This window comes from Falco punctatus, assembly GCF_963210335.1.
Source record: "Falco punctatus genome assembly, chromosome: 1".
NCBI lineage: Eukaryota > Metazoa > Chordata > Aves > Falconiformes > Falconidae > Falco > Falco punctatus.
In genome coordinates, this window is record NC_137580.1 from 16556555 (window position 1) to 16570978 (window position 14424).

Genomic DNA, 14424 nt, shown 5'->3' on the forward strand with positions numbered 1-14424 from the left:
TGTGACTAAGACTCTAAGGTTTTTCACAGCATACCATATCCGCCCTCTCCAAAATCTGTTTATTTTTGGCAAATGATACAAGACTTCCTTATAGAAGGAAGTCCTGCAAGTCAAAGGCCACTGCTGAAACAGTATTTCCACTATTTTGCAATAGGAACTTAAAATCACTTACAAACACAAATGAAACTGCTTATCAACATCAGCAGATTTGTCCTTCAGCAATTTAACTGTCAGAGAGGGAACTACTGGCTTTTCTTTACATTCCTCAGCTTAGCACATCCTCAGAAACCCAAGTAAAACACCACAACTCAACGCTACAAAACAGTTAACATCAACATTTGGGAAGTGAAACATCATGTTCCAACACCAAAATTTCCAAACAATCTCATGACAGTCCTGAGCATTTCAAAGGGCAAGCAGAACATCTGCCCACACTCATCCCATACTCTGCACATAGAGCATCCACGAAGTTTTCCCTACGCTACAAAAATCCAGCTGAACACTTATAGAAAACTACAAAATATTTAGATGGGCAGAAGTGAAACGCATTGCTGAATTCCTCCAAAAGTAGCCCACATTGGTACATTCTGAAGACCTGCTCACCTTGTATACTACTTCGGGCAGTCTAGCTCTGGTTTCAGAGCTAAATACCAAGGTTTTCATACCCACCCAGATGGCAGCATACCTTCTCAGCCAACTCACATAGCAAGATGCAACAACATAATGCAGCCTTCTGAACTAACCTTGTTATTTCCAGGTTGAGTATATTAATAATATTATTATAGTTTTGTTATTTAGCATGCTTCTGTTACTGTTTTGAAAGAAAGAAATGAGATCTCCTCTCCCATAGTACTGATACCACACAATACTACCAAGTAGCTGATCTTGATGCACCAAATGACAAACAATCAATCCACTGGACATACTAATCCTTACTTAAAACTTTGACATAAACATGTTGTAATACATTTTTAAACACGTGCTGAAGATACTAAAAAAAAAAAAAAAAAAAAAAAAAAAGACAGCAGCACTGTCCTTAACCTGCTTTAACTTGAACAAATAGATAATCAGCTGGCTAAGAGCTGCAACATAGTTGTTACTATATAACCAAAACATACTACATTTTTATCCAAGTCTTAGCAGCCTAAAACTGCCCAGCAAATTGGAAAAGTGAACAAACACGTCCAGTTCCTAGCTTCTTTCTAGAATACCAAACTGAAGAATACCACTATCTGATCTGTAGTCTACCACCACTGATATTTGAGGCACTCTTCTACCCAAAACACATTGCTATCAATGGTGTTGAGTATTCCAGAGATGGCTCAAATTGACCTCGACAGACCCACACCGCTTAGTGCATAGACACCGACTCATAGTCCAAATATGCACCCCAAGTTAAGATCACCAGCACTTCTTGACCAGGATCATGGAGCAAAGGCACGATGCCATGGATTAACATGGATGCATGTTTCCAGCACCCAATGCATTCTGCTTCGTAAACATGCCTGCCCATAACCTAAAAGCACAGAAAAGGATTTGGTTGATTAGCACATCAGTAAGTTTTGTATCTGCAAATGCTGCAAGTCTACCAGCATTACGGATGAGAGAAACACTGCAGAAATGCCAGTTCACGCAAACTGTCCAGTTTGTTCACACAGCCTACTTCAATACACCACTAACTTGTCACCAAAATGGGCCAAGGATGCAATCAACCTGGCTCTCTGCAAAACCAGCCTGGATCCATGGGAGCCTGTAAGCTCAGGAACATCATACAGCCATATACTGGTCAAAGAGGCACAGGCACCAGGCAGCAACACAGCTCTGGTGCAGTTTACGATTTAGCTAATTATTTCTGTTTGCTACAACATTCAATGTTTACTTTTCTTAACAGGAAATGTACGATTTGTTTTCCATAGCAAAATCTCACGGTCCAATACATGGACATGCACAGATCTCATCACAAACCTACACTGCCAAGTAATCAAAATTCAATCATTAAAATAAACCCAGAACTCACAGGTCTATACTGAAACCTTGGGAGTTACTCTAGTCAGCCAAGAAATTTCAGTTAGATTATTCATGAAACTACAAGTCAAAATACATACATTTAGTCCTCTGTGTTGTTCCGTCTATAAGACCCTCTCTGTGCAGGCATACATAAGCACAGCTAGAAACTACGGTCTCAATCTTTCAAAATGAACATCACACAAGGTCTCAGTGCCCAGCACCACTGACCGGCCCCTATGCAAACCTCTTCGCCTATGCGAATCACCTGCCAGAACTGCAGGGCAAACACCATGCTGAAGACAAGCAGCAGGTACCTCAGCACCTCCGCAAACCCACCCCCCCCTCCCCCGCACCGTGCTCCGGGCACCCCGGGAGCCACAACCTCCCCGTCCCCGGGGAGAAACTCGCCGGGTGCGTTAACCCGAGCGCCCCTAACGCACCACAGGGTCGAGAACTGCCGCCAAAATAACTAATTACATTTTTTAAAAATGAAATTAAGGGGGAAAAGCTACCCACCTCTCCGCCTGCGAGCCGGGCTTACTCCCGCGGCGGCGGGCGGGCAACCCCGCGGCCCGGCTGCCCGCCACCCCCACGCACCCAAGGGCTGGGGCGGGCGGGCCCCCTCCCGCACCTCCGCCGGGGCCGGGACCCCCGCGGGAAATCCGCCCTCCCCGGCCACAACAAAGGCCGCCCGAGCGGCCCAGCGCCGCCGCAGCGCCCGCGGTGCTCCGCCGGCCCCCGCCGGGGCTTCCCTCGGTCCCCCCCACCAGGCCGGGGCCCCGGCACAGCCCCCCCTGCCCGCCCGCCTCAGCCCGGCGGGGGCGAGCCCCCCGCCCCGCAGGCTGCCCTGCCCCGGGGGCCAGGGCCAGAGAACGGCCGCTGAAATAAAGCATTAAAAAACCAACGGGGGGTGGGGGGTTGCCCGCGCAGTGACAGTGATCCATCACCCGAGGCACCTGCACCGCCGCCCCCTCCTCCAAGCCGGCGGCGGAGGGAGGCGGCCGCCCGCACGGCATCCCCGGGGAGCGGGGCGGCCGCCGCGGCCTGCGGCCGGGCCGAGCCAAGCGGGGCCGGTACCCCGGCAGGGATGGGGGCCGCAGCCCGCCGCGCCGGGCCCGCGGGGCGGCGGCGGGTCTCCCCGCAGCGGGGCCAGGGCCGGCGGCGGTGCAACAAAGCGGCGGGGCGCGGGGAGCGGGCAGGGCCGCCAGGCACTCACCGGGAGGCGGCGGGGGTCTCTGTCGGTGCCGCCGTGCCCGGCCCGGCCCGCCGGGCCGGGGAGGGGGCAGCGGGCGGTCTCTCCTCTTGTCAAAATTCTCTCCGCTCCTTTCCACGGGCACGGCTCGGCGGGAGGCGGGGGGGGGGGGGGGGGGGGGGGAGTTACGCGACGGAGTGTCCGCGGCCGGGCGGTGCGGGCCAGGCCGGGAGGGCGGCTCCCCCGCTGCGGCCCGGGCGGGCTCCGGCGGTAGGCGCCACCGCCGCTGCAGCGTCCGGGCGCTGGAGTCGTTCCGGCCCCATCAAGGCCGGGCCGGGCCGAGGGGGCCGCGCGAGGCGGGGCAGAGGGAGCGGGGCCGCTCCCCGCGGCGGCTGGTGGCCATCTTAGTCCTCCTCCTCCTCCGCGGCGCCGAGTGCCCCCTCCCCGCCCGGCTGCCGGCGCTGCCTCCTCCCTCCGCTCCTCCTCCTCCTCCCGGCTGGCTGCGGTCACCGCCGCTCCCGCGGCTCGGCGAGGCCGCCTGAGGAGAGCCGGTCCGTAATGGCGGGCCGCGGGAGCAGCCCCTCAGGTAGCGGCCCGCCGCCCCCTCTCCTCAGCGGGAAGGCAGCGCGCCGAGGGGCTCCTCTCCTCACCCAGACCGGGTCAGCTCGACAGACATACAGGCCCCCTTCTTGGTTCTGGGGCTTTTTAGAATTATATTACTTTTCAGAGCGGTGGGTTTCCCGGGCAGACGCTTGGTTGGTTTGTTTTCTCCCTGTTCTCTGAGAGAAATCCGGCTTCTCTGGCACTGAAGGGCCCTGCCCTCTCCCCTCTGTGCCCGCCACCAGCCCTGACACCGCAGGCCCGAGCAGCTGACACGCTGCCCAGCCCGCCGAGCAGGCAAGCCATCCATCCCAGCCAGGAGCCTGCTGTGGGACAAGGATGGAAATGCCAGGAGGTCAACGCAGGGCCAAAGCAGCCACCTGCAGGTTGGGGTTAGTGTGGTTTCCCTTAAGTTTTCCTCAAGCGTACATCCAGGGAAAGTCCTCTGGATATCCCTGCTATCAACCACAAAGAGGATTGTACATCTGTGCTTACCCACACATCTCATCTGTTACTCTTTTCCTAATTAAGCCAGAAGTTTATTAAATTCCCAACAGCAAAAGGACTTTTTTTCAGCAGGGCAAAATGCAGGTTTAGCCGCACGTGGTGCAAGCGGTCACTGCAACCTTGGGACAAGCTTCATCTGCTTGGATGCTCCTGAGGAACGGTGCAAAGGTGTGTCTGTCCACACATACGTGACCAGATACCCTTCTGCCTTTTTCCAGTCACTTATAAACTTGCCTCCTTTGAGCAATCGGCTGCTAACAGCTCTTCACCCCCTAGAAGTTTTGTTTGGAAAATGAAAATTTTTTCATCAATGAAAATCCCTTCTGAAGTCTTCACTGAAAAGACTAAGCAGCAGTTCAGAGAATCTGGCTACAGGGGTAAAAGCTGCAATAAACAATACACAAACCATCCGAGACCTTGCGTTTCGCTGGCAAATTATCACAAGCACCAGGAACCAGGACCATTGCCACTTCCCTTTGCTAAGGGGTCTTACTAAACGAAGCTGTGTACTGTTGTACTTGAGGGCAAATGTAGTAAATGCCATTTATCCAGTCTTCCTTCTCTGGCTGTTAGCATCGAACATGTAAATCCACTTAATGTTTTTACTGGTTAATATACTGCTCTTCAGCTGGCAGTGGAAACCATCCTGTTGCCTTTTAGGTGGAGGAGGCCTCTGCTTAAGACTCATGGATGTCTGGAGTGAAGCTAACTCTAATTCAGCTGCTAAGGAGCACTGATTGAAGGCAAAAGTATAACTCCAAACAAACCCTACTCCTCCCAACTGAAAAACAAAATAAGCAAGGTGAAGCTTATAACTTCCTTGCCTACACAATACAACGCTGCCTTTATTTGTTAGAGGCATCTTCAGACATCCCTAATTCACTGTATTAACAGGAGCAAGATTTAGCCCAACTCAGAACAACAGCACAGGCTATAGTTTGGGTTGGAATGGGACCAACTTTGCAATAACTGTACTTTTTCTGTGCAGAATAGTCAAGGAAGTATAGGCACTGAGACAGAAATCATGCACGGTATGCCAACCATACTCCTATCGCAGCAACTGTAATATCACCAGTGGCAGAAGCTCTTAGACAATCGGTATTCTCACGTCCCTGGAAAAAACTTAAATTTTTTGCCATGTGGATCTTGTTTTGTCCCTCCTAACTAAATGCCTCTTTTTCCTGACTTTTTAGACACAGAGCATTTTAACAACCTCATCCCCAACCACTTTCTCTCTACCTAATTGTTCTTCGCAGCCTCCTCTTCCCACATCATACTCTAGCAGAAGTAATTGTCACTGTCTGCTATGGAAAAAAAATTGCAGTTGTCTACAGCTAAGGCTGTATGAGAAATGTTACAAGATCAAGAAGGGAAAATGAGGAGGACCAAAACATGAAACTATAGATTTGCTTTCACAGGGTGCCTTTTGAGGTCACTCCCCATGTTTTGTATTCATCATGGAGTAATGTATACACAGAGGTAAAAGAATGTGTGTTGAGTTACATTCTATCACATAACAGACTGTAATAATTTGCCCCTGGAGTGAAGGCTAAGCTTGAAGTTGGTGGAGGTATGTTTATGCTACAAAACAACCAAGATCTGTAGCTCAGCCCATTTAAAGCAAACACACATGGCTTTTTGCATGCCTAAATTTTTACAGGTGCATTCTTGCTTAGTAACCCATGTCGGCGTAGAAGCAACCATGCAACGCATGCAGAATTTGGCCCTGTTTGGTATATTTTCATTCTGGTCTGCAGCAAGGGGAAGCTGTGATTTCATCAGCTTGTTCCTACAGTTATGTCACTTACTGTGCAAGATGCCTCTCAAATGCATCTTTGTTCCTACATCTGTAATCTTGGAAGGGCTAACACCACCACTATGGGCCTGAGGGGCCAGGAGACAGCCTTCTCTGATCTCACAGACACCCCAACAGTCCTATAGAGCAAGGATTTAGTTGTGAAAAGAGAGGAGTTACAAAAAGGCATCTCTGCAGTTTTCCAGAAAGTATTCTGGATGACGCTTTTAGTCATGTGATTTAGTTTTAGGTAGCCTTGCAAGGAGTAGGGAGTTGGACTCAGTGATCCTTATAGGTCCCTTCCAGCTTGAGATAATCTATGATTCTGTGCAGTCTGTGAATGATACATAGCAGTTACACTTCACAAAACAAACAAATCTTCTCTCTGTAATTTATGTGTGGGAGGATACTTGCACCTTTCATATGTAAAGGATTAACAAGATTATCTTAGCCAGCTCTACTAAGTAAGAATCAAAGCTTACAGAGATGGTGCTGTTCCTAATTCATTATCAGTAGAGGTAAACTTAGTGGGAAATCACAAAAATACTCCAGGATGGCAGTGAGAGTTGCACAGACAGCTGTACGCCAGATACAAGTTTTGCTGTGTGCCAAGTTACATCGCTTTTTTCTTCTTGCGCAGTTAACGCTCATCACATTCCTATTTATAGTCCCCGTGTTTCGGTCAGTAGTCACAGTTCCATAATAAATAATGGCAAGCTGTAACGATCCGTACTGAGTGACACCAGACACTTTTTACCTTCTCGACATCTTTCCTCTTGCAAAGCTCATCATGGTTACCTGCTTATCTTTGTCAGAGAAGGTGCTAGTTGGTAGTTGCAGTGCTATAGTTAGACAAAAGAAAGTATTTACAATTAATTTCTCTTCCACTTTACAAAGCAACTGTGTGTCGATCAAGGATAGCATCAATCATTAAAACCATGGAGATACATTTAGAATTATTTGCCTCTCTTATTAGAAGGTAAAGCAAAGCTAACACAGTTGTCTTTCAATGGTGCAATGCCACTCAGCTTTTAGACGAGGTACTTGCATACTTCCATTGCATTTATTTCATACATTTGGGGCAGTAAAGCTACATCTGTCCCGTTTGCGTATATTAGCTAACACCAAAGTACAGGCAAATCCAAAACTGGAAAGAAATTGCTACAAGAAAGTGAAAGAAAATTGAGAGCATTTTAACTTTTTTTTCATTAGAATATTTTCAACAGAAGAAAATTGCACTGTTTTCCAAATTTACGCAGCCTAACATTTTCACGATACAAGATTCTTATGACTTCCTGTGAGACGTATGCTTCCCTCCCTCCTTCCTTCTTGTTTATAGATAACTTTTGGTATTAACTAAGAGGAAGGGTGGAGTTGTGGAGGGTCTAGTGTTCCTGTCCTGTGACACTCATATTGAATTTGGCTGAAATTTGGGGGAAAAAAAAATCCTTTGTCACATATGTGCTTCAGAAAAATAACGGGCCGCTTGTCAGAAGTTAATAAACAATCCACAAATAGTCTGCTGCTGAGCTCATAGCATTTGTAAAGCTTCAACAGAGTCATCACAGCAGAAACACCAGCAACCCAGCGGAGTAATAGTGAAAGAAAGCAGCAGCCAAGGTTATTCTTCCTTCACCCTCTGGGGCCCAGCAACCCAGCCCCATTTTGGATAAATAGCCCTTTTCTGCTGTCTGTTAATGTTAGTCACATAGTTCAAGTAAATAAACATTTGCATCCCAGTGCTGCAGGTTCAGAGTTCAAAAGTGGGTGATTCATTAATAGTTTGTTACAGCTGAACATAATGTGGGGTTTTTTTCTTCTGTGACAAAACCATTGATAACGGAGCACTGGATTTATAAGCAGGAACACGAGGATGAGGGGAAGCAGCAGGACAGGGGATGGTGCAACAACAGAATTCCCAGGCCACAAAGTTTTAGGCCACATCTCTAACTGTAAAGAAACCATAGCTTGCAAAGTTAAGTTCTCAAAATCCCTGCCCTGCCTCAGATTATTTGTGCAGAACAGAACTCTTGCTGCAGAGGTGTCACGGTTGAACCCCAGTCAAAAACTAAGTACCAAGCAGCTGCTCATTCACTTCCCCTCCCCTCACAGGGATGGGGAGAAGAATTGGAAAGGGATGTAAAACTTGAGGGCTGAGATGAGAACAATTTAATAATTGAAATAAAATAGGAGGGAAAACCCCCCAAACCAATAATAATAATAATAACAACAGTTATAATGAAAAGGAGGGAGAAAGGGAGAGGAATAAAATCCAAAGGGAAAGAAGAAAAAACAAGTGATGCACAATACAATTGTTTACCACCCACTGACCAATGCCCAGCCAGTTCCCAAGCAGAGATGAACAGGCCACAGCCAGCTCTCCCCCCCATATACTCAGCATGATGTCCCATGGTATGGAATACCCCTTTAGATAGTTTGGGCCAGCTGTCCTGGCTGTGCCCCCTCCCAATTTCTTGTGCCCCACCAGGCTTTTTGCTGGCAGGTCTAAGAAACTGAAAAGTCCTTGACTTAGTATGAACATCACCCAGCAACAACCAAAATCATCAGTGCTGTTATCAACCACCAAATACAAAACACAGCATTGCACCAGCTACTAAGAAAAAAATTAACTCTATCCCAGCTGAAACCAGGACAAGAGGTTACAAGTGTAGTCCCACATAAGTATTCATAAATAATTGATGTACAATTAAATAGTATTACAAGATTCAAAGGTAAAGCATTGATAGAAAGGAGCACACACAAAACTTGCTTGTAAACAAAAATTACATTGTGCATGCACATACATGGGAAAGAGCAGGTAGTTAAAAAAAATCAAATTAACTGCATGCTACTTAATATTTAGAGGATATGGAAATTTTAGAGCTTGGAGCCATATTCACTAGGTCTAAATTTTTACGTGCCTGTACGTTAATGATTCTCATGGCCTCTCAAACTTGCACTGGCAAAAGGCAAACCACAGTTTCAAGGGCTGGATTGCATTCAGGCCACCTGAATGTGGCTCCGCATGTCCGGTGAAAGTGGGAAAACGAGCAGGTGGCCACAGAGGAGGCGCAGTTCAGTTGAGGTCGTTGTGGCTTATGCAGCCTCAAAGCCTGATGATCCCAGGAGTGAATCCGAGAGGATGAGATCACACTCAGAGTGAGGGGAAAATGCTGCCATCTGGTGCCTTTGGAGAAATTAAAAAAAAAAAAAAGGTTATGCGGTATGCTTCACCTGCAATGGCGTCAGCGATGCCAGTTCAGTTCTACAGACCTCCAGTTGTGTTTTTGTTGTTCCAAGGTGTCTTACCATTTTGCATGGCATATAAAAGACAAGCCTTTAAAGGTGTACATCAAATTTCAAAACAAGCAGGCTGAAAAAGTGAATTTTATGGTGTTTTGCCCAGAAGAGAAATATCTTTAAGTATTAATGCAGTCTTTAAGGCAGGTGATTTTAGGAAAGACTGTTTTAAACAAGGTCCCTTAGCTCTGAAAATAACATACAAGGATTCAGTGAGTTTCTTTTGCAGAACTGACTTTGACCTTGACAGTCACCGCACAACCTCTAATGTCCACTCTTTTATCCTGTGAGCATTGTAGATTATACTTAGTACGTGTCAGAAGCCTCAGAGGATACAGGACAAGACACTAAACACTGCTTATTTTTATGATTCGTCTTTTACAGCAGCCTATTTTGGATTGTTGTTGATACAGCCTCAGAGGATGTGCCAAATATGTACTGAGACACTCCACAGTGTTAGAATGAGGGAGTGTTATTTTTGTCTAAGATATTTTTATTTTTACAGGCTTTCACAGAAAGCCATAATGGTAGCTTGGAAAGATTGAAATGACTGATCAAATAAAACCCCATACATTGCTCTATTTTAGATGTAGCAGTAATATAATTAGTTCTTCCTGTGAACTTAAATTTGTTTGTCGCTTGACCAAGGCATAGGAAAAATCCGAGGCCTGGAGGTCAGCTTCCCACTGGAAGAAAAATGAGTGAAGTGGGTTATGTACCTTATTTATTTTTAAACACATCATTTTTGGAACAAAGCAGCCATGAAACCTCAGGCATGCAATCCACTCTTGCAGATAAACGAACTCCCACACTGCCATCGATTTCCCAGGAAGATAATCTAATCCAAGAACAGCTTCAAGCTCATGGAATAGTCTAAGGGCCAGAGAGTCTTCCAAAGGGTTTCTCTTACAATTCTGCAGAGCAAAGAGAAAGAACGCGTTTACAAGCAAAGAAAAGGGATTTATAAAGCTACAACTAAAAGGGCTTTCTTGTAGCTTTCTTAACAAGTAGTTTCCACATCAGCTAAAGCATCTGATTTATCAAGATGCAAATTCGGTGCTAATGTTCTCTCTTCCAGTGAGCAACCAAAGCAACCAAACAAAACTTTTGCCATCACAGGTTTCTGTTATGTATACCTGCAGATAACCTGCGTCTGTCATGGCACAGACTTCAGTAAGTACAGAAAACTGTGAGACTAAATAAATTTAGAACACTCTTAATTTCCTAAATCACTAGGGAACCGCTTTTATTCCAGCTTTCAAAGAGTGGACAGGTAATTAACAAGAAACACATTAGTTAAAAATATTTATTACTACTTACTATTATTATTTACCATGCCCTTTGAAAATGACAAGCTAGGTTAACCCCTTGGCTAAATTACTAAAGTTCTGTGGAAAAAAAGGAAGAGTTACTAGATGATCTGTATGAAGCTTGATGTCACTTCTTAGAAAGGCTGTTCCAAAAACTTACTGTTTCCATGGCAAGATACTTTTTCCATTTAATTCCTAGCCTTAATGTATTTACAGCCACTTCATACACATTTGTTCCTTAAAACCCCCACATTTTCACTCAAAACAGAGCTATATCCTCCTATGACTAACATTACACTGGAAGAACTTGAAGTCCCTTCCTCTTCAGCATCATTAGAATTACTCGTGGGTACCTGGAGGGAGTCTGGAGCTTTTAGATATGTACGTAGCTTACTGTAGAGAAGGAGTAATTTCTATGACAGTCCTTTGCCCATGAACAGATCAGGCAACTTGAAGCCCTTCTAATCTTATTAGCCATGTCATATAAAACTAGTTTTAAGAAACAACAAAAAAATCTTGTCAGTGCCTGCGGCAGCCTTGTTAACAGCAACTTACATCGTCAGTCTCCCTTCAAGTTACAGTCTAGGAAGGGCATTTCATTTCAAACATAAAAGCATTTTTTGTGTGTCCTCCATCTCCAAGTAAAGTAATTGTATCACATTGGCTAGGTAGTCCAAAGAGATTTCTTATTAGCCAAACTTCTGACTATTTCAAAAGTAGATCATGAGAATTTTTTGTAGTAGATTGCTAGGTGGCTAAGGGCTACTTCTGAGCAAGCCATGTGAAACATGGCTGGGAAGGGCCCATGCCTTCTCAGTAGGCTTAAACCTAGTACACAGGCTCAACATCTCCACTGGATCATTCTTTAGGAGACTACTTACTAAGAAAAGTGGGAAAACACCCGGTTAAAATAAACATGACATCCAGTGTCCACACAGATGAAACTGTAGCAGACATAAGCTACAGCCTTGATATATTTATGTGGTCTCAAGGATAGCATGAACTGTGTTTTGTTATCTATAATCAGAAGTTACCTGGTGCTTTTCAAATGGCTAGATGTGTTAGCTTCTGGGCCCATGTTACCACAGTACCGTGTGATTTCCTTACAACCCCAATCAGTTTCCCAGAATATTCTAGCTATTAGTCTACAATCATCGCTCAGCACACTCATGCATTGTAAAACCTCTACTGCAGGGTTAAGACACAGATTTAATGTGTCTCAGCTTTCCACTGATTTATGCAGACTGGTACTGATAAGTATCTGTCAGCAACACTGTCCATCTGTAATTAGCATATGCTATTTTAAACACGTAAAAATGACACTTTACCTTGAGTCTCAAAAGGAAAGAAGTGACTTCTGGCTTTGCATGGTTTCATCATTTTGGTCAACCAGCTTCTGCAAAAAGTTTTTTTTCATAGGCAAAAATGAATGCTTAACCAAAAGTCCTGGAAGAAGTCATGGCAAAACTACCACCAGCTCAGTACCTGAGTGTCAGCTTCCTTGTGCTCTTTATTTAAGTTTTTCATACATAATACCGCCTAAAAGAATGGCTTCTTCTCTCAACACCCAATTGCCTCCATGAGATCTGAAATGTAGGCTTCTGAAAAGGAAATGGAGCCCCAGCCACTGAGTCTACAACTGTACCTCCTGAGGCAGAAGTGGTTGTGGCTTGATGTAATCCACTTCTGAAGTTCAAGCCAGCCACATGGCATTGGATTTGAACGTCAGGCAGGACAGAATTTGAACACTACCTTGCCAGCTGTGTGTTCACCCCAGTGATGTCTGTAGCTAACATGCAGATTTATTTTATTGGTAATGGATAACATGTCTGAAAATAAGACTTGGGTATGAAAGGCAGCAGTTTCCCTGCATGATTTTAAAAATACTTCTTTTTGTTTTTTCCTTAAATCAACTGATCAAAAAGCACACAAACTAGCTTGCATATTCAATTTAATCCTCTCATCTATTCCCCCTGCTTCCTCCTCCTCCATTATGTGATCCTTTCTTCCTCAAAACACCAGATAGTTTTGTACATCATCAGCACTAAGAAACCAAGCACAGGACTCTGGAATGTGATAGGCCTCTGACAGAAGACAGTCCTCCTGCCTGTTATTAGGCACTCATGGTCACTGCGTGAGCCACTCTCCCCTCTCAAAACACCCCATGAAGGCTTCTGGAAAACACTCCCTTCCCACAAACTCCTCCTGCTGCTGTTCCCTCATTTGGAGTGCAAATCTTTCCTCTCCACAGATCAGCTTTCTCTTCCCATCATTTCCTCTTGTCCGCTCTGAAAAGATAAACCACAAACCCTGCAGCCAATTTTATTTCTGCTTTCAGGTGGGGATCAGAAAGGTGTGGGGATATACTCTGGTCAAGTCATCAGCAATAATATCAACTAACATAAAAATCAATTCAACATGCTGACTATCGCAACTGAGCAAAGAGGCCAGTGCCTGCAAAATCTGTGTTGTGGGAACTGGGAATTGGCCAACAGAGCTTGCAAAACCTCCTCTTAGCTGGTTAATAGGGACATTCACTACAGGTGTCTAAACCATTACATTTTCTAGCAGATGCTACAGAAAGTAAATCAATGTAAAGGAGTGATATCTGTAAGGAAAATAATGAACACCATATTCAATTGCTTTAAATTTACAGAGATGGACCTGTGCAGACAGCACTTCAGCTGTCCTTTCTCCACGTCACCTAATGAGAGATCATGCAAGGAGATTTTTCCTCCCTGTCTGAAGGAAAGCCACAAACCACCTTTTTAGGAGGACTGCCCTGCCTAGCTCTTCTCGTCAAAGCCAAAGAGGTAAGAGGGAATGCTTGCAGAAACGGGTGCCAATCTTTTGGCCACCCAAAGCCTCAATTATCCCTCATAAGGAGGTCTTCAATCTAGCCTTTTCTATGATTTGTGACACAATATTGAATTATTACCAAAATTACCCACTTTTGATCAGAGGTAAGGACTGCAGGGCAAAATATGCTGGGCTTCAGGCTCTGTGACACAGACTTGCAGGTGCTTCTTATTCCCCTCACCTGGGAATCACAGCTGGTTCTTAAACATACTTGTTACAAATTTGAGGACAAGACTCCCAGGGAAGTAGTCTTCTGGCCAGACTCTGCTAGAACAACCAGTACAAAGGAAAAATGAAGGAAATTTAAACAAATACCAGGACTAAAGCATAGAACATCCTGAGTTCACAGCACAATTAATACCAAGAACAAAATTTGTGGTAAACTGGCAGTATTGGATTAATTTAACCTTTATAAATGATGCAATCTTAAACAGGAAATATTAATTGGGGAAAAAAATCAATATAATTTTAAGTTACAGGATTTGTCTTTTCCCCCATAACTGTCTAAAGACTGTGGGAAGACAAGACAACTCAAATTACGTTCTCACATACCTCCTAATACTCTGAGAAAGGAATCACGCTCCTGTGACAATTTTTCAGTAGTAAAATAGCTTCTAAAGTCAAGGTGAGATTGCTTTGTCAACAGGACTTGATGGTATGGTTGTACCTGCTGTTGGGGATTGTATTATGTGACCTATAAATGCCATTCTACTCCTATTTCTCTGTTGCACAGACTGCCCATCAGATTTACCTAAAATTGAAAGGTGACTCAATCTCCCTATCCAGAAATAACATTGATATTTTTTGCATGAGTGTAAGCTCTAGCTTGCACTGTGATGAGTGAGAAATCCTTC

The 14424-nt window shown here is 45.1% G+C and overlaps 1 protein-coding gene across 4 annotated transcripts in view; it reads right to left on the reverse strand.

The window, feature by feature from the left end:
• WDFY3 (WD repeat and FYVE domain containing 3) overlaps nt 1-13548 on the reverse strand; it is a 190105-nt gene extending 176557 nt beyond the window's left edge. For all 4 annotated transcript variants that reach the window (XM_080368510.1, XM_080368508.1, XM_080368509.1 and 1 more), the window contains exon 1: nt 3224-13548. The gene's annotated coding sequence lies outside the window, so the exon portion shown is untranslated. The remainder of the gene's footprint in view (nt 1-3223) is intronic.
• Nucleotides 13549-14424: the final 876 nt, after the last annotated feature.